Genomic DNA, 21,345 nt, shown 5'->3' with positions numbered 1-21,345 from the left:
CAGGACTGTCCCACTGTGCTTTAGAGGAACGAGGGTGATGGACACTTTGGGGTACCTTTCCTAGATGAAGTCTACTTCCATCCAGCAAAATCTCTAGCTGACTCCCCAGGGGAAGGTGCTGGAATGACGTCCATCCCTTCCCAGATGTAGGGTAGATGCCTACAGGAGAGGGGGCATCAGCTCCTTCTGCCTCCCACAGAGCGTCCTACAGTGCAGTTTTAGAAACTAGGGTAAAGAAGACAAAGAATGTGTTGCTTCTGCCTGAACAGCTATCACAGAATTGTGGCTTAGCCCAGGCTATGCAAGAGAGGCTGCTCCCTTCACTTAGCCACATCTCTTCCCTGTGTCTGCTCCCTCAGCCAGCACAACATCAGCAAACCAAAAAGGATAGTCTGAAGGTCTAATCTGCAGAAAATCCTTTCAGATCTGGAAGGAGTTAGTTATGTTTCTAGAAAGCTTCTACATAATCATCTTTCTCTTTCTCCCCCCACCCATACACACACACGCACACACACACACACACACACACACATTTTATTTACAGTCCAGGAAAGACCCATACATTCTGAATATATACTCCACCCTCCCCACAAATTACTGTAAAATTCTAAAAAACCTACACATGCTTGTAAATAGATCACCCTTAAATGGAGCAAGGATCTCTGAATATCCCATGAGTCATGCAGCTAAAATGTCCCCTGGGAGCCCGAGTCGGCAGCACACATTTTCCCATAAAAAATTGAGTTCAGAGCTTTCCATGGCACCCAGCTCTATGCCAGGAAGAGCCCATCTGTGCGTAGTGGGGAAGCCATCAGTCAGGAAACTTGTGAGACCAGATGCTACGCCCTTCACCTGGTGGAAAGTCTCCCCCAGGAAGTCACTTAGGACAGCGAGGAGAGTCATGCTGCCAGAGTAGAAAGAGCAAATAGTCAAGGAATGCAGGCTCGGGTTCTAGTATAGGCTTTGTCCTGTGTTCCCCCAGGAAATATGCCTCCCTTCACCAGGCCTTTGTCACCTTATCTCTGAAGGGATGGGGCTAGACCAGATGAAATTCAACAGTGTCTGAGCTGCATATGTGCTGTACAAATGAAAAATATTTTTTAAAGCCCAGATTCAGCTCCATTCCTCAAAGAGCATGCAGTCTTGTGCATGGGTAACTATGGCACTTCATAGTTAGGGCCTGGGGCCCCCATGAAGGCTGAGAGCCACCCTTTCACATTTAAGAGGCTGAGATGCTGTGTCTCCGTGACTAGAGCAGCCTCAGGTTGGGGTGAGTGGAAGTCATAACACCACAGAAATGTCACAGCCAAGGGAGGGACCTGTGGGCTCTTCTCCTTTCACTATTGGCCATTGCTAAACTGTGGAGCTTCTAAATTCACACACGCCACCAGATACTGGGAACGTCCTGATGGGCATAGAAGAGGAGTACAAAAACACTCAGATGTGGCCCTGGCCTGAGCTGTCCCCCGCTGCTCTTCTCTCTGTGTCTCAGTCAAGCCAAGCAGACCTCAGCAGGGGAGCGAGAAGCTGAGAGAAATCTCCTTAATGAGTTGGTGAGTGTCAGTGTGTCTGCTGAAGGGGTACTGGGGGTTCCCGAAGGAATCTCTAGCCCTCCTGCGGCCTGGTTAGTGGGATAAGCACTGTTTTCTATGGGGCCCCGGGCAGCCTCAGGCTGAAGGGTGGTCTGGGTGGTTCCTACCTGCAGGTGCTAGGTCTCACGCAAGGCCCTTTTTCCTCCTACTCACCTGCTTTCCATCAGCTGCCTGCATCTTCCACATCTGTGCATTCAGCAATCATGGCTATCTACTAATTCCCACTTGGAGGAAACAGATGGGGCTTTATAGCCACTGCCTGCCAGCTCCTTCTGGTCCCACCTTAAAGCCTCTGCACCCCTCCTCCCGTCCCTCACTCTGGGCCTCATGAGGTCTGCCAGCCTCTTTTCCCAGAGGTGCAGCAAGAGCCCAAATCCCAAGCCGTATTCCTTTCTCCTCTCTGGTTTCCACTTCCTTGACTGACCTTTCTCCAAAGGCAGCTGGCCCGAGTCTCTTTTTTTCCTGTTCTTCCAAACTAAAATGTGTGACTATCACTCACTAACTCCATGACTGAGGTTTTTCTAGCCCTTTGGCTGATTAGCCATCAGTTGCTTGCACCCCCAAACCAGCTCACCTCTACTCTGAGCCCCCGGGGACTGACCTCTTGTGGACTACATCTCCCAGAATCCCCTGTAACTCGTTCCAATCGGCTTCAGTCAATGGGAGACACCTGGAAGGGGGTGGGGGCTGGGAGGAAAGATAACTCAGGGTACTTCTCACCTATTCCATACCCTCTTTCTGCTTTGGGGGCGTCTGGGGCTTTTGTTGGGGCCCTCCATGACTCTGGCTTCCACTAGTCAGTGTCTCCTCCGTAGTTTCACTTTTCTCTGGACCAAAGTCACACCGTGACTTCTCCTCCTCCCTTTAGCCCTAGGGTGGTAATGACTTCCCACATTGCTGATCTCTGCGTGCTCCACCGTGTGTTCCCATAACCCTGCCCACGCTTCTGTAATAGTCTCAGAGCCCTCTGGGGGCGAATCCTGTTTCCTGTTGTGACCATACGGATGCAATAGTCCTCCACTTTTAATTTCAGAGTTTGACTCACTGCCCTTTTAAAATGATATAATTTTTCCACTAAGATCACAAGAATGGATGCTTTGGTGTCAATATTATGCCCACTAGAAGTTCTAGAGGAACTCAAGAGAAGCTAAATTCCTTGATAAAGCTGGGCATCATGGGAAGAAAAGACACTCTCTGAGAGACAAGATGAGAAGGTCTGCCAAGAAGTTTCTCCCATGATTGGCGGGAGACCCTGACTCCCTGATGAAAAGAAGTGAGGGAGAGCCCAGCCTTGGAAGAAGAGAGTGAGGCACAGTGATCCCAGATCTGTTTATTTTTAAGGAAACAAGACAAAATAAAACAAAACCCCTGAAAGGATCTATGTGCCTGCCACCGGAAATGAACAAATGCTTACATTTTTAAATTTACTTCAGATCTTTTTAAAAAAGAAACAAAACATTACAGAGTTAAAATACCCTATGTCCTCACACCAGAGACTGGCTCCCTTTCCTTCCTTCCCAAAGTCACCACTGTGATGAATTCTACGTGTTCCCAGTCCTTCTGTTTACAACTTCACTGTACATCCATGTATTGATAAACAGTATATAACAATGTTCCATGCTTTGAAACTTGTATGAAACATGGTATCATTTTCTATATATATTCTGCACCTTGCTTTTATTATTCAGCATTGTGTTGTCTACATCAGGCTTCTTTGCTACATAGAGATTGGATCCATGCTTTCTGGTTGCTGTGTAATATTCCATCATATGGACACTCCATAACTTACTCGTTTTACCCAAATTCCCACTGGTGGGCATTTTGTGGTTTCAGGCTTTTTTGGTTTCTGGAAGCAGTGTTTCTAAAACAAATACACAAGTTTCCCTAAGAAGAGAAGTGTTTCCCAGAAATGGAATGTTCAGTTCAGTTGGATATGTGTATTTGCAGTTTTATTAGAGTTTGCCAAAATTATTCTCCAAAATGATTTTACCTACCTGGTGAATTCCCATTCCCCTGCATTTTTATCAACACTTGGTATTGTCATAATTTTTCATTTTTACCAAGCTAAAAACACGAAATTGAATTGTACTGTTTAAATGGAATATTCCCATTTACTGGTGAGGCTCAGACATCTTTTCACAACTTTCACATGTATGTTTGATGCTCAGGGTTCTTCTGTAAATTGTTGGTTTAAAATCTTTACTCATTTTTTTGTTGTTGTTGTTGGGCTTTTTGTCCTTTTTAGAAATTGACTTAAAGAATTCTTTATATATTTCTAATATTAATCCTTTATGACCTGACTTTTACCTTTTTTTCAGAAGTTTTAAAATTTGACATTTTCCTTTTTGATTTCTGATTCTCGTGTCTTATAAAATAAACCCTTCCCTACCTCCCTGTCATAAAAACATTCTCACAAGCGTTTAGGTCTTTAAGCCATCTGGAATTTATTTTTGGGTGTGGTGTGAGGTAGGAATCTAATGTAATTTTTTTCCACATAGGAATCCAGTTGTCTTAACATATTTATTGAATGGCTCATAATTCCCCCACTAATTTATAATGCTTCCTCTATCATACACCGGAGTCCAATTTATGTTGGATCTATTTCTGGGTTTTCTATTCTGTTTTATTGATAGATTTGTCCATCCCTGTTCCATACCCTCCCACTCACTTTGTTAAACACATTAGACAAAACCCATAGCCTTTTATCTCCAATCCCCATTTCCACATTTCCCTCCTTAATTTTGTCCTGCACTCATCTATGAGCCCTATCTTCCCAAGAATAATCATCACCTGATTTATTTTGTGCCTACTGTGTGCTAGACAGTGCTAACTACACACATATTATGTAGTTATTCCTCACAGCCCTGTAAGGTGATCTATGTTTGCCAATCAAGACACTGAGGCTCAGAGGTTGAGAAACTTGCCAATGTCATACAGCCAGTAAAAGACAAAGCTACAACTGGAACCCAGGTTTGTTTGATGGCACCCCATTCCACTTTCTAGCCCTTCAAGACTTCCATAATCTGGTCCTCACCTGATCTCAGAATCTTTCTGTCTTTAAAATGGGTATAATAATCCTTCCTTGCAGAGTTGTTACAAGGATTATGTGAAATTATAATTGTGAAAGCACTTAGCACAGTGCCTACCACATAATAGGTACTCAATAAATGCCAGTTAAAGTTGAATAAAAAGTAGACAATAGTTGCCAAAGTTAAAAAAAGAAAGAAAGAAAGAAAGAAAGAAAGAAAGAAAGAAAGAAAGTTTACCCAGCCCATTATCCCTGCTTTAGAATCCCAGGGAAGGAGGAGGGCTGGGCAAGAGTGGGTGGAGTGCGTAGGGGTAGAAGTCTTTGGATAGTTCCACCTTCCACTCTGCTTCCTCTGGTTAGGGTCTCCCGGGAGCAACTGGAAGACTGGTGAGGGGAAGCTGACAAGGAAGGTAAACCCTTAGAAATCTTATTTCTTCCTGCTGAACCTCAGGCCTGAGGATCAACAGCTGCTCTGTAGCTCTGGACCTACACAGCAAGCTTGGCTATTGAGTGGCTGTCATGAGGTTTCAGCCTTCCAGGCATTCAGAGCTGGAGCAGACATCTTCCCTCTCTGGGCTGCCTGAGGAAGGACTGGGGCCAGTCATCCCTTAGTGATTCCCATGGCAACAAGGCAACTGTAGGCCTCCCTCAGAGGAAGCAGGTGAAACAAGACAGCCCTTCCGGCAGCTCTCTGACTAATGGGAACCACATTGACAAAGGGAGCTGATTGACTTGAGAAATCCAGCACAGCACGCGGGCTCCCTTTAATGCTGGAGGATTATGGTCACTTGCAATTTTCTTGCTAATTGAAGTTTTTGTAGGAAAAGCAAACACACATATACACATGTACGCATGTATTTCCACGCTGATTCTATTTCAGAAGCAGTGAGTTGTACACATCGGTTACAGGCTTTCTTTGACTCCACCCCTCACATCTGCACCGTATCAACGACAGCTCCAGCTATGGCCCCAGGACACTCCACAGGGGTCAGAATAACAGGAAAACAGGAGTGGAGAGGACAGTGCCCTCTCTCCCTTGTTTAACTTGGAAATCCTGCCTGAGTCTTAAGAGAGGCAATATGTTGGGACCTAAAAGAGGTGAAAATTACACCCAGTTACTCAGAGAGAAACCCAAAAGGGCTACGGCCGATTTTCCTTTGCTGGTGGTCTGGCTTGGGGTGTTGGGGCAGCAGCTTAGGGCCATGGATTCCTCTGCATACGACAATTTGGAAAGAGCAGGACTTTTTCCTTAAGCCATCCCACCTTGTTCCCCTAAATTAAGTGAGGACCCTGAGTCCCCATAACCTTTTTTATACGGGAGTAAAGAAGAACACTCAATCTGTGTTTAAAATTAGAGGTTTCAAGGAGAAGCTGTTCCTCAGAGGGGGACAAAGGGCCCCCCTTCCTTGATATGTTGACATGGCGGCATATGCATGGTGGCACTCTCTCTGCTGTCACACACACCCACCCACACTCCCAAACACACGGCAGTGTTTATATGCACACCACACTTCCATGGACATGACCAGGGCTAGGCCAATTCCAGGGCGCGGCCTCCCCATTTCTTCTGCGTTCATGTAAGTGCCATCAGAATACAAGTGAGTGCCAGTTATGTGTTAGGAAAGGAATCCACGCACAAGGACCATTCTTGATTGTTTGTAACAGATTAACTGTGATGCATTTCAATACTGATGGTGCCATCTTAGAGGCAGGAGATCTGATTTCTACTTCTAGTATTCGACCCTCAGTGTCCTTGGATAGAGCACTTCTCTGAATGCTGGTTTCCTCATCTGTGAAAGTGTCAGGTCAGACTGGTGGCCTCTAGGGACACTGGCAGCACTAACACTCTTGAGGCCAAACTTCTTTTGTACTTTGTGTCTCTAGGCACGTCTAAGATCCCTGGAAATCAGGACTTACCAGAATTTCCAGGACTCTGACCATTCTTGCTGGGCCCTGTAACCTTTCCCCCATGGAAGTTTCTGTTTAGTTCCTGCCCCCTTGGATTAACAAGCAAGCTCTTGGTCTCCATCCCTAAAATTCTGCCCTCAGGAAAGGACATGATAATAGTATGTACACTAAGGGGGGGGAGAAAGAGTTGCCTTTGGAAAGAAGTATGATGCTTTGAACCAAAGGAGTGAAACCCTAATTGTGAAATTTTTAGCTGGAGAGCTGAAGGAGAAGATGTTTGAGATTGAGGATCCTAACTATACAGAGGCTTACCCTGTTGTCGATGCCTAAAATTTCATCATCAGCAAGTGAGTCCTTTGCTGAAACTATTGAGGGTTGCCTCCCACAAAAGAAATGTATTTAAGTTCAGAAGTCATTCAGGCCTTGGTGGGAAGGAGTTATTCAGATCCTTTTTTCAGTGCCTTTTTAAATAAAGAAATGGAGGTGAAGCAGAAACCTAAGGGACTTAGCAGCTAGGGATGTGAGAGGAATGTCCTCAAAGGAAAACATGACAGGGCAGGCTTGGGACCCCAGAAAATAAACTGCAAGTCCCACACAGTTTTGGTGAAGGCCTGTCCCATACTGGGAACTCCCTGTAGGGAGGAGGAGGGGCCCAGTGAAGGAATCAGAAGTAATTCCAGACCAGCACAGGCCTTAGAGATAAAACAAAAGAGGCTCCATTGAGTCATGCGATAGAGACGGGATGTACCCTTACCCAAAACTCGGTTCAGATGTTGAGACTGATGACACCATACATGCACCAAGGGGGTTATTAAAAAGATTATTACTCACGTAAAGAAGCTTTCTAGATAGAGCAGGCCAGGCTCCCAAGAAGATTTGAAAAGGCTTGGGATTTCATGGTGGTTAGGGAGTGGGGCTGGAATGAGGGCTCCTGTCCCCAAGGGCTCATGTAGCTTGAACTTCCCACTGGTGCTAAAGGAACAGGCACCTGTGCACCTGGCCATTCTCAAAAACTTGCACCAACACAGAACAGAAAAGAGGGTGATGGGGCTTGAAAGCTGTCAGCAGTCAAAAATCAAAACTTGGATTCTGATTTTTTTACAGGCCAGGGAGAAGCAATAGATTCTGTTTGTTTCCATGGGCTCTCAAGGCGGTCCCTATTACCACTAGCTCCCAGGAACCCCAAGTCTCCCAGGTCTTCAGTGTTGGGCAAGACCAGAGTCACTTCAGCATTTTCATGTTATTAGACTGGGAACTTTTGTTCTTCCAGGAACTAGGGAAGCCTGTTAAAATATATTCTGAGACCACAGACCTCCTGGCCTACAGTGTGTGTGTGTGTGTGTGTGTGTGTGTGTGTGTGTGACTTTAAAGAACACTGGCTTTATCACTGACCCCAAGCTTCAGAGTCTTATACAATGAAATGAAACTCAGAACTAGTTTCTTTTGTGCCTGAGAAATTGAAATATGCTAAAGAGAACAGGACGGCAGCTTACTATATTTGTACTTGGTTGTGTGCTCCTAAGAGTTGATATTATTTGTTGTAGAACATGACCCAGAACAAAGCCAGATATATAGTAGGTGCTCAATAAACATTTATTTAATTGAACTAGTGAAGTGGTAACTGATATATCCATTCTTCTGATCCCATCTACTAAGGACAGGGTTGGGAAGGAAACGAACACTCCCCTAAACACTTACTACAGACACTTCTCATGCATTATGCCATTTCATTGTCACTACAATTCCGAGTAAGCATTGAAGTTCCCATTCTGACAGATGAGGAAAAGAGAGGCTCCAGGAGGTGAAATAAGTCTAAGTAACTAGTGAGTGATGGGACCAGGCTTTCCCTTGAAGGCCAGCAGACCATGGTGCGGTTGGAGGCAGGGTAAGTGCAGTGTCTCAGAAGGGAGCCACCAGGCAGGAATGTCATTCTGTTCTTTTCTTCAGATGTTCAACTCTCCTCAACAAAAAACACTTCCCAGATGTTTCCAGGACCTGGCAAGTCTTCAGTCACAAAGTGAGGGATGATCTCACACCTGCAGGAGAACGGAACTATATAGCCTGACCTCTCTGGATTATGCTTTTCAAGTTGTTCAAGGGCCACCTGGAATAACCCTCGTCTCAGCTGCGCTGAAGGCTCACAGGCAGTACTTATTGTGAGGCAATATGTTTACCCCACCCAAGTCATAGGTCATGGCAAATGTGATGGGTTGGATTGTGTCCGCCCAAAAGACTCGCTGAAGTCCTAATGCCCAGTACCTATGAATGTGACCTTATTTGGAACAAGGGTCTTTGCCAACACAATCGTGTTAAGATGAGGGTGTATTGAGTGAGTGTAGGCCCTTAATCCAATGTGACTGGTGTCCTTATAGGAGGAGGGCAGTTTGGACACAGACACCAACAAAGGGTAGAACACCGTGTGAAGTCAGAGCAGAGCAGACTGGAAAGATACAGCTGCAAGCCAAGGAACAGCAAGGATTGCCAGCTGCCATCAGAAGCTAGGAAGCAGCAAGGAATGATTCTACCCCATCTCAGTGAGAGCATGGCCCTACTGACTCCTTGACTTCAGACTTCTGCCTGGAGGAATCATTAAGAGAATAAATTCCTGATGTTTTAAACCCAGTCTTTACTCCTTTGTTAAGGCAGTCCTAGGAAACTAATGTAGAAAGTTCTTATGGGCAGCCTCCAAGCTCCTGATCCTGGCATCTTGGCCATCAGCTGCATAGGCTCACAGAGTCCATCATCAGGATGCCAGAGCCCCCGAGCCCTTCCCCAATCCTGTGAGACAAGACAGACCTCATCTCATAGGGCCCACATCTCCCAGGTGAGCATTTCATTCAACTCTTAGCTCAGAACATCCTTCACAAATCTGAGAAATACAACTTCCTGTTCATGTAAGCACCAATATCCTTGCTGTATTTATTCACTCCCCCAGTGTAGGTGGAGGGTCTAGGACATTTGCTCTGCTCTAGGTCTGGAGAACATTGGCTCTTGAGACTTTGAATGGTGCATGGGGAAGAGGAAGAGTAGGAAAATGAAAAGAAAGATTTCAGATTCAGAGTCCAAATTCTAGCTCTGCTCCCCACCAGCTACATGACTTTGGGAAAGCCACTTGGTCTTAAAGCCTTGGTGTCCTCATCTACAATATGAGAAAGAGAATATCTGCACCATGAAGTTATTATGAGGACTAAATGAGATAATATACATGAAGTGCCTGGCATAGAAACTAACCAATAAATATTATTACTATTACTTTTATATCATTGTTGTTATTATTTCTCTTTATGTCCCTGAAATGGAACAGCCCACACCATGAATTACAGCATTATATGAGGGGAGAGACAGTTGGAAATGAGTTGTCTGCCAAGCTCATGTTCCAATTTCATGAGCATGGGCCCTCCCACTTGAGTTGGAGCTCCATAAATGGCAGGTGTTATTATTACCTTTTTATTATTGCTGTTTGAAGTCATGTGTCTGAACCAGATCAGGGCCATTAATAGCCAGGGTCAAAGTCCCAGACACCTGTGGTCAATTGCTCCCAATCTTTCCTCCCTGTATTAGGATTATATATCTACACCCTTTTCTATGCAAGGTGCACTTCCTCCCACTGTGAGCAGAGTATGCCTTCTGCATGGCTTGTTTTGGCCAGTGGGTGGTTGGCAGATATGACATCAACAGAGGCTCCTGGTCTGGCTCATTCTCTTGCACTCTTGATAGTATCTATTAAACACTTTGTATGCGTTGGGCACTACTCTTCATTATCTTACTGAATTGTCACACCTCTGGAAGGTGGGTATTATTTTCATGTTGATTTTCACAGATAAGAAAACTGAGACCAAGAAAGATTAAGTGTCTTGCTCAAATGTACACCATTATGGACTCACAGTGAACCCAGGCAGTCTGGCATGCTTGACCATTACACTCCACCATACCATCTCATAGCCTGAAGAACTTGGTAGAAATTCCTCTGTCTAAAGACACAAAAAATGGGGCGGCTGGGTGGCTCAGTCATTTAAGTGTCTGACTTTGATTCAGGTCATGATCTCATGGTTCGTGGGTTTGAGCCCCACACTGGGCTCTGTGCAGATGGTTCAGAGCCTGGAGCCTGCTTCAGATTCTGTCTCTCTCTTTCTCTCTCTGCTCCTCCCCCACTCATGTGTGTGCTCTCTCTCTCTCTCTCTCTCAAAAATAAACTTAAAAAAATTTAAAGACACAAAAAGCTAATATCTACATTTTTTTTTTGGAACACCTGCAATGTGCCAGGCACCATTCCATGTCCCTTGTCCCTCCAGCCCTATAACCACCTCTTGGGTTTTACAGATGAGGAAGGAAACTGAATCTCAGAAAATCTAAGTGGCTTGTCACAGTCACACAGTTAGAAAGTACAAGAGCTAGCATTTGACCTCAGATCTTAACTATCTGACCCTGAAACCTATAGTCTTTCCACCTTCTCACTCTGCTATACTCTGTCCTCTCTAAGCATATACTAAATTATGGGGGCCTCTGTTTTTCCCTGTCTAAAACGAAAAAATCAGTCTAGAATTGATTTAATAATTTAATAAATTTTTAATGTTTATGTTTCAGTGAGAGAGAGAGAGAGTCAGAGCATGAGCAGCGGGGGGGGGGGGGGGGGGGGGCGGGTGGGCAGAGAGAGAGGGAGACACAGAATCTGAAGCAGGCTCCAGGCTCTGAACTGTCAGCACAGAGCCTGACGTGGAGTGGAGTTCAAACTCATGAGCTGTGAGATCATGACCTGAGCTGAAGTAGGATGTTTAACCAACTGAGCCACCCAGGTGCCCTGAGAATCAAGAATTTAGAGCCTTCACCCACATTGGAGGAGTGTGCTAAGAACAGTAGTGATCGGGTCTAGGTTTGATCATGAGTTCATGTTAACCAAAAACCTGTCTTAGTTTTCAAATATCTGGTAACTTTCTGAGAAGTGTGATGAGGGAAATGTATTACAAGCCTTAGCAAGAGAAGGTTGAGAATCAGTGAAGGTCAAACACTGGGATTAAAAAGCATCCTGGGAGAAGTGTGTTGGGGAGATGTGGGTCATCTGGTATGACTGACTGTGGGGCAAATGTTAGGGGGCCCAGGTAGGCTGACCATGGGAATTGTCAATTTGTCTGAGTTGCTGGTCCAGGCACCAGCCTCAGAGTAGAAGATTTCCCTTCCTCAGAGTTTTGAGTCTTTTGGGTTCTGGTAGATTGCTATTGGCCTCAGCCAACAGATTGCAGGGTGTGTGGGGACATAAGAGAAGAGAAATGAGAGAAAATACGTTGGGATATTTCCATCCTCTCTGGAGCATTAGAAGTTCCTTTGCCCAGTTCTTGAGCAGGAGCTACAGGGCTTCTCCTGAGGTGCTCTCTGCTCAGCTTCCGGGTTTCTGGATGCTTTGAGTTCATGTCATAAGCTACCAGTGGGAAAAAATGTGGTAAACTTGGCACTGGTGAGATTCTGTGGTATTCTGAATTCTGGTGTTCTTCCTCCATCTGCCTGCTGCTATTTAATTTTCTCAGGCTTCAAATCATCCTCCATGCAGTCTATTCAGGCTTTATAGCTGCAGTCAGTGGGGGAGAAAGAGTGAAGCATACTTACTCTATCTCACATGGAACCCAACATATATATATACCATATGTTATGGTGTGGTATATACATACCATATGTATTACCTATTCGAAGTTTAAATCTTATGGGGCGCCTGGGTGGCGCAGTCGGTTGGGCGTCCGACTTCAGCCAGGTCATGATCTCGCAGTCCGTGAGTTCGAGCCCCGCGTCGGGCTCTGGGCTGATGGCTCAGAGCCTGGAGCCTGTTTCTGATTCTGTGTCTCCCTCTCTCTCTGCCCCTCCCCCGTTCATGCTCTGTCTCTCTCTGTCCCAAAAATAAATAAACGTTGAAAAAAAAAATTAAAAAAAAATCTTAAAAATTGCTGAAATCATTTTAAAAAGAAAAATTACTTTCTACACAATTTATGTTTGCCAGTATATCAGCAGGCACTGTGAGCCCTGGAAAAAGGTGATTTGTGGCACCTGCCTCACGTGGGCCAAGAGTTTAAAGGCCTACAGTCAACCCTACTGTCCTGAGACAGCTTCGTCTTCCTTTCACAAATGGAAAGAGGTTCCAGGGGCGCCTGGGTGGCTCAGTCGTTTAAGCATCCGACTTCAGCTCAGGTCATGATCTCACAGCTCTTGAGTTTAAGCCCCGTGTCGGGCTCTGGGCTGACCACTCAGAACCTGGAGCCTGCTTTGGATTCTGTGTCTCCCTTTCTCTATGCCCCTCCCCCCCACTCACACTCTGTCTCTGTGTCTCTCTCTCAAAAATAAATAAACATTAATTTTTTTTAAAAAAAAAGAAAGAAGTTCCAGTCTCTTGACTATGAGTAATCAATCAGTAGGGACATTGGTTAGGTTTGGGTCTCAGGATACTCGTAGCCTCTGCCACATCACCCCAGTTGAGTCTTGGCAGAATGTAGACAATGCAGGTCTCAGGGAGGGAAATGTGTTTCTTGAAGCATCTGATAAGATTCAAGTTGCACCGATTCTCTCCTAGCCTCCAGTGGGGACATTGTTCAGGGATATAGGTGTCAAGCCAGTGAACACACCTGCCAGGTGCCCAGCTTACTTCCTAAGGGGAATCTTCCATAGCAGGGCTGCCTAAAGTCACACAGGTCCTTCAGATCCAGAGGGAAGGTGGGGAGAAGAAGTAGGACTGCTCCAGAGAAGCCACAGATTCAAGAATGAGCTGTGCTTCACTGATTGAAGGTAGTCCAGGAAATGAAAGGAATGTGGTAGGACTGATGAGCCAACTTCCCAACCCTTAATCACATCCAGCCATGACATCCTTGGGCCCACCTTTTTCTTCAGTCAGGAGCTAAATGAAGATCTCCATCACTTGGCTTCCTGAAGAGTTACTTGGTCGTGTGTGTGTGTGAAAAAGATAGAGAAAAATGAGAGACAGAGAGGAAGAGCATTTGGCTTGTCCACGTGTAGTGGTGAGTAACACACAGAGAGTCGGTACACTGAGGTTTTTTCTTTCCAGGAAGCAGCTTTTTTCATGTCAGCTTGGGCTCAGGGTGCTAAGACCCAAAAGGCTGAACCCTGACAGCAGCAGGGGGTGGGGGTGACTTTTGTACCATTTTGCTCCTTTGTCTCCCATATATGGTAACATACAATCTGAATGGGTGGTCTATGTTACAGAGTCGTGAGGAAGGTCATATATGTGCACATAGCCAGGTTGCCTTCCCTTGTCTTGAGGTTTTCACCACATTCCCCCCCTTTGATGCTCAAACCCCCTATTTTGGGTCATAGAGCATCATCTTGGTTTAGGGGTTTATATTTCCATAACATCATCACATGCATGGCCATTTTCCTTTCGACCATTACCTCAATGAGGTTGCACGACCAGGGGAGCTAGGCAAGGTAGGATCAAGCCAGCTCCCCAAATCAAGAGGATAATACCTATGAGGGTTTTGAATCCTCCAAGAGTTGAAACCCGTCCTCCAAATAACTCCCCAGGGTTCTAACCTTCTCAGGTCTGGACTGGGACATGAGCAACCTTTTTCATTCGATGATCTCCTCTATGACTTTTCCTTCATCACCGATCTGTAGGCAGCAGCTGCTCAGGTTAAACTTTCCACAAGCTCCTCCTTCAGAAACAAGCAAGTAATCTAAGGCCAAGTGATTTTGATAGATAGCATTGTGTACTTTGGTTTGCTGCTTGACTAGTAAGTTAAGAGCTCTAGCAGTTTGATTATAATTGTAATTGATTATAATTTCTACAACTGCTTGCAGTCTGATTATGCGGTTTAGCATGTAAATGGGAGTGCGGTAGCCCCAGGGCCCATCTTCTGCTCAGGTGGCAGGGCCATAATATTGGACTATATGCTCAGGAGGCCATTCATCATCTTTCCAATTGCCAATTTGTAGAGCATATCATTTCCTTTGAGTCTCCCTGTCCATACACTTGGACTCCCAAAGGTTCCCTTCTGGCAAGTGGGAGCAGGAAGAAAGATGGATGAATAGTCCCTGGCACACGTGACCCTGAGCAGGCTGGGGAAAGTACTGTATAGGCTGTCCTTCGACACATCCAGTATAGTCCACCTGGGCCTGCCATTCAATGGCTGCATCGACATTGTCCCAGGCCTCTCAGAGATGAAAGAAGTTACACAAGGGGTGGGGATTGGCTCAAGGTGATCTGGGGATCTCCACCATTGGGTTTCCCAGGTGGTTGAGTTATAAAATCTTTGGCCTAGGCACGTTAAACTTCCAAAGGCAATGCTGAACTTTCTTCCCCATCGGGCAAGGCAGTTTTTCCCAATACATGAGGTTTTGAAGAGCCACACCCCAGTAGTAGGACTGGGGTATTCTGTTACATTATAAGGTTCTTGGGGATCTAATTCTCTAGCCTCCCATGGCCTTTGATCCCCCCGCGTTGGTTCCCCCGCATACACAGCAGGAAGAGATCTTCAGAGTCTGGCTATAGTCTCTGCTAGAGCTAGAAACAAGTTCCTTGCTGTGACTGAAATAGAGGGGGGGCTACTTCTCATTTCTTCATAGGAGTGGAAGACTTGATGGGATATGGTTGGATGGGCAGTAGTGACTCTTTTGAAATATAGCACAGTCCCTGGGTCTCTGCCTCGCTTATGGACCCGGAGCCAATTCAGGTGCCCCATTGTCATTTAGAATCTCCTGGGTTAATTAACAGGGTTACAGGCCTTTGATGGAAAACTTGATATAGCAGCCCCCTTATGAAGGAGCGCTGCTGTGTTTTCTTTTTCCCAAGTATTCCATGAAACACAGCTCCAACTGGGGCGTAAAACTTAGGTGTATAGGCACATAAACTGTTTTCCTCACACATGTATTTGTCATTGAGTCAGTATTCCTGCTCCCAATCTAAGCCTCCCCATGGCATATCAAGAGTCCTTGGGCCCTCTATGACAAGTACCCACTTTTTTCTTCTGACAGATGCTTCTGGACCAATACTTATAACCTCATATACGTCAAACAGCATTGACACTGGTCGTTTGGGGTTAGTACTTTGTGTCCGGCTGACAAAGCCCCCCCACCCACCTTCTCGGTAGGATTGGACTTCTAACCAATTTTCACTGGGGAGTATTGTGGGTCAGAACAAGTGTATTGACTCTCCCATTGGCAGATAGAGTAGGTGATCTTATTGTCCCCAGGATTGTCCTTGGCACGAGAAGTGGGTATGGTATAGTAAGGTCCAAGTGACTCCCTGGCCTGACCCAGTTATGTGAATACATTGGTCACATGATGAGGAATCTAGGTCTACAAAAAGGTCCAGATTAGAAGCAACCGATACCAACAAAGCATCCTATCCATAAAAGGAAGGTAAGTGCTAACAGAAATCTCTCACCACACTCCCAGCCAGCTGGGGAGTCCTCTGCCAATCCTATGGTGAAAAGTAGAACAAGAAACACAATAACAGCGAGACACAGGGGGTGGCAGTGCATCACAGTAAGGAAACAGGTCTAGAAAATAAGGACAGGTTATTTGTTCCACAGGACCGTCGACTTCTCAAGCTTCTGCCGTGTGTAGATTAGTCAGCTTCTGGAGTGACTAAAGCAGGGCTGTGGTCTCCCACAGCCTCTGGAGTCGCAGATTGCTTCTTTTGTATGGTCACTTGGCAGGGCGTTGATGGATCAGGAATGCACTCCCAGTTTTTTTTGTTTTTGTTTTTGTTTTTTTCAACGTTTATTTATTTCTGGGACAGAGAGAGACAGAGCATGAACGGGGGAGGGGCAGAGAGAGAGGGAGACACAGAATCGGAAACAGGCTCCAGGCTCCGAGCCATCAGCCCAGAGCCCGATGCGGGGCTCGAACTCACGGACCGCGAGATCGTGACCTGGCTGAAGACGGACGCTTAACCGACTGCGCCACCCAGGCGCCCCGCACTCCCAGTTTTAAGATGACTGCTTCACTCTGCTGTGGTGAATCCAGGGACCCACCTCGGCTACGTTTTCTGCAGTAGGGGTGGACAATATGACAGTGAATGGGCCCCTCCGGAGGAGGTATAGGGTTTGGACATTCCATTCCTTCACCCATACAGCATCTCCTGGTCTAAAGGGGTGAGCATCTGTGGTCAGACTCACAGGTAACCAGTCCCTAACCCAGTGGTATAAGGTGGTCAGGGGAGAGCCAAGGGTCGCATCTGTTACCTTAGGGTTAGATTGCCTATCTCATTTAGATCCCGTCTTATGCCCTTGATAATGGGGGGAGGGTGCCCATAAAGGATTTCATAAGGGGAGAACCCCGTCTGCTTAGTGGGGCTACACCTGATTCTTACAAGGTGATTGGCAATACCTGGTCCCAGTGTAGGTGGGTTTCCTGACATAGTTTGCTTAACAGCAGTAACAGGGTTAGTTTTTTCCACCTTCCCGGAACTCTGGGGTCCCTATGCCGTGTGCAACTTCCAGGTGATCTTTAACCCCTTCGCCACCAGCCACACCACCTCAGCCACGAATGCAGGACTGTTATCTGATCCAATAGTGATAAGGATCCCAAATTGAGGAACAATTTATTTTAGAAGAAGTTGGGCCAGTTCATGTGTCTTTTCTGTGAGAGTAGGGAAGGCTTCCACCCAGCCCGAGAAAGTGCACACAAGGACCAACAGACATTTACAGCCTCAGACCCAGGGAAGCTCAGTGAAGTCCACAATCATATTTTCAAACGGGGGTCCCCTGACACTCTGCACCCCAGGGGTGGCCTTGGGTCCCTGACGTGGGTTACTCCCAGCACACGTTTCACATTGCTTGCATATTGCCCGGGCTGTGCTGGAGAGTCGAGGGATGTAGAAATAAATGTTGGCTCAACATAGTCTCAAGAGCTCTCCGGCCAGTATGGGTTTCCTGATGGAACTGTTTGACAAAAGCTGGAGCCAGGGCCTTAGGAATTGCTACTTGCAAATCTCCACCATCCACCTGGGAGGTAGTTTCCATTTTCAGTCTTAAATCAGGTACTCTCATGTTGTGAGTAATTGGGGTGCCATTCTCCAGTGGACTAGGGAACAGTGCGGCCCTTAAAGCTGCTGATTCCACTATTTCTTCAGAAGCCACAAGCTTTGCCTCTCAGTCTGCCTTATGGTTTCCTGTCCAGCCCCGGTGTCTCCCCTTTGATGTCCCCGACATGCATGACTGCCACTCTTTTAGGGGCCGTGCTGAGAATTTCCCAGCTGCAGAGGGCACTCATTTTCCCAGTGGCCCTCCTGACAACAGCGAGAACCCTGGTTCCATCGTAACTTTGGTCCTGGGTGAGATGATCCTCCTCGTTGTTCCCCTTTCTGGCCTCAGCCCTGTCCCTGTGGGACACCTTTCCAGGAGCGTTCCAACCACTCCATCAAGGCCGCAGCTGACAAGTCTGTGCTTTTCTGCATCTTCCGGTGTTCCCTCCATGCTGCCTGGTCACGGTCGACAAACACCTTAGTTGCTACTTCCAGCAACTGACTGGCATTCAGGCCAGCAAAACACTCTAGCCTTTGCAGCTTGTGACAGATGTCCCCTTGGACCTGACCCATGAAAGCTACATTGGCCATCCACTGGTTAACCGGTGGATCAAAAGGGGTGTAGAGATGAAATGTCTCATATAGTCTCTTCTAGAACTGGCTCGGGCTTTCTGGAGCACTTCTGATGTTTTACTCATATTTATGGCTTTTTTCTCCCCTTCCTTCATGCCATTTAGAAGAGCTTCTTGATACCTTTCAGTCCTTGTGAGCCCTCCATCTACACTTGAGTTGTTTGGTTCCTGATTGGGGTCCTCCCCAGGGAAGTGAGCCTGCGCATAAGCCTGGGTGTCTAGCATCCCAGCCGGGGCATTCTCCTCTAACCATTTTAGGGCCACCTGGGTAATTTGGTGATGTTCCTCCGTGTCAAAGAGGGTCAGGAGGAGTTGGCGGCAGTCCATCCAAGTAGGTTAAGGGGTTTGAATTATGGACTGCATTAGTTCAATCATAGCCTGGGTCTTCTCCATATAGAGGGAGTATGGTGCTTCCAATTTAGGAGGTCTGTAGTGCAAAGAGTTGGTACACAAAACATGCTGGCCTCCTCAGATCTGGCCTTCCTGCTCATAATAGATGGGTCTCCTAGTTTCCCCCAGTGGCATCTGTAGGGCTCCCCAGTGTGGGTGCAGAGAGGGACTGTCTCCGCTGGCCTGATCTTCTAGTCACCTTCCAGGAGGGGTGTATGGGGTTTGGACCGGTGGTCCAAGTGAGCTGGTCATGTCCGGAGAGGCCGGTGGTGAGGCCTTCGGACTAGGGGCAGGCTCAGGTGGGGTTTCAGCAGCCGAGGCGGCTGGAGGCACAGGTGGCAGTGAGGGGTACAGTGGGGCATATGGCAGTGGGGTCCCCTCAGTCTCTCCTGACAGTATGGGTTTTTCAATTTTTGGCTGGCATATGGAGGTCGCTGTGACATAAGCCATCATAACTTTACAGCTTTCTTCAATACAGACTATTAGCCAAAGCAGCCAGGATAGGACCAGGTCTTGCCAACAGTCAATGGAAGGAAATTGGTTGGGATGGCCTGGATCCCCCAAGCTGACCCTGAACACTCGGCCAACTAGTTCCTCATCAAGTGAGCCCTCGGAGGGCCAGACCACCCTGAACAATGGCCAATCAATTTCACAGAATATCCAGAGCTTTCCAGGAGTTAATTTCACACCATAATTTTCTGAATATCCCTTCTTGAAATTCCTCAACATACACTATAGGGGAGTCTGTTTACTCTGCTTTCCACCCATTACTGCCCCCTTAATGTATAACTTTTATACACAAGAGAGGAAACAGGGAGAAGGGAGGGACTAATTTGGAGAGGATGCACACTCACTTCTTCCATTTCTGGCCGCTGTCCCTTGGAGATATTTTAGGCACGTCTTAGCATTGGTGGGTTTGGTATCAAGCCTTGACCCAGATCAGACTCCTAAGGAAGTCTAAGGCTGCCCTGAGCCATATGAGGTTGCCACAGAACTGTAGATCGGGACTCAACACTCGTTTCTGCCCATTGGTCAGTTTGGAATCTTTCCACCGTACATCTCATTCACACAAAGTCACACAGGGACCCCAACCCACTGCCCAGTACCCAGTGCCTTCGAGTTGTGGTTTCATCTCTTATGGAACTACTCAGGCAACCTTGGGAGGTGATCAGACTCCCCTTCTGCCTCTTAGAGGCAGGTCTACCAAGACGAACCAAGGTTCTTACCAGTCTGATGGGCAGAGCTCCCTGAGCTAGTTCCTAGGCCATACCAGGTTCCTTTGTGCATCCGGGGCCCTTGCCTCAGTGCACCAGGAGGGGCTAGTCTCCTATAGATCAAGCAGTCTGCTAGCACCAGGTGAGATCGCCCCTCCTGGTGCACTGAGGTTTGAACCCCAGTGACAAGGGAAGTGAAACACCGTCTCCACATCCCGGACAAGCTCCCATGTAATGTAGTGGTGAGTCACACATAGAGAGTCAGGACACTGAGGCTTTTCTTTCCAAGAAGCAGCTTTATTCTTGCGGCACAGGCTCAGTGGGCTAAGACTCAAAAGCACAGTGGGGGGTTGCCTTTTGTACAATTTTTGCTCCTTTGTTTCCCATATATGGTAACATACAGTCTGAATGGGTGGTCTATGTTACGGAGTCGTGAGGAAGGTCACGCAGGTGCACATAGCCAGGTTGCCTTCCCTTGTCTTGAAGTTCTCACCACATTCCTTAAGGAGGGACTCTACCACACCCTCTTCCCTGCTGGTTTTTTCCTGCATGTTTAAGATCAATACCATGGATAGTTAAGAGCTTGGATCCTGAGTTAGACAGATCTGGATTCATATTTTAACTCTACCATTTACTAGCTGTGCCTCAGGCAAGTTTTTTACATGTCTTAAGCTTTGGTTCCCTCATCCCTAAGGTGGACACAAGAATAGTGCTCAGATTGCGAGAATAATATGAGGTAATATGTATAAGGCCCCTAACCTACTGCCTGACACATAGTGTGAGTTTATGCTCAATGAGTGATAGTTATCTTTATCAACATCCTCCTTCTCATCATCATGAATCATCATGATCATGATTATGATAATGATCAGGAAGGCTCTACATCCTTCTCTGGCCTATTTAGTATTGGGAGGGCCAAGGTTGGAAAACACACTAATTGAGCATCACCTGCCAACAGGTAGCCTGCCCTCAAAATCGGGAGGATGGGATATCTCTTAATCAGGTGGGCTTTGGCCTCCTCGACTACATTGGTCTTTTGCAATCCTGTCAGAGCTCAGATATTGGCATGAAAACCCCACTGAGAGCCCTGTGGAGTTTTGGGGTGAGGTAGACATGAAGAAGAAGCTGGGGCATAACCACATCTAGAGAGGCCCCAAGCCCTGGCTGCTGGAGACATCACTGAGCCCAGGTTTGTGGGTTTACTGGGTATTAGTCTCTGCTGGTCTGCTCTTCACCTCGCTCCGGTATGGGTATTATAGGGGAAATCATGGTTTAAGTAAGTCAAAGTAGCTCAGGGGTTAATATCTGAGAGGTCTCCAGAACAATTAGAGTCTGGATTCCCAGCTGCTAAAAAATTCCTACTAGGAAAAATGGCCTTCATAAATATGTTAAACTTTGATATTCCCCCAACAATGGGCTGATCTGTTGGCATAACTTCGCTAAATGCAGCCACTGAGATACATAAGCACTATTTGACCATTAGGGAATAATTAGCTTAGAATGGTTTTTAGCAGGTTTCCTCTCAGGCCCTGGAGTATTAGACAATGCCATTATTCTACTCAAAAACTTTGTTCTTTGCTTGTTTCACTTCAAGTAGAGCAAATGCTGCAGAAACCTGCAT

At 46.6% G+C, this 21,345-nt stretch overlaps 1 long non-coding RNA gene across 1 annotated transcript; it reads left to right on the top strand.

Annotated features, from left to right (window-relative positions):
* The first annotated feature begins 1,046 nt into the window (after positions 1-1,046).
* Positions 1,047-3,205, top strand: LOC123585694. Its single transcript, XR_006706372.1, has 2 exons — positions 1,047-1,553; positions 2,672-3,205. It is a non-coding gene; the product is annotated as an uncharacterized LOC123585694 (long non-coding RNA).
* Positions 3,206-21,345: the final 18,140 nt, after the last annotated feature.

Source organism: Leopardus geoffroyi, chromosome C3 (genome assembly GCF_018350155.1).
Source record: "Leopardus geoffroyi isolate Oge1 chromosome C3, O.geoffroyi_Oge1_pat1.0, whole genome shotgun sequence".
Classification (NCBI taxonomy): Eukaryota; Metazoa; Chordata; class Mammalia; order Carnivora; family Felidae; genus Leopardus; species Leopardus geoffroyi.
The sequence above is the reverse complement of the archived record's forward strand: the minus strand, read 5'-3'. Positions and strand labels throughout refer to the sequence as shown.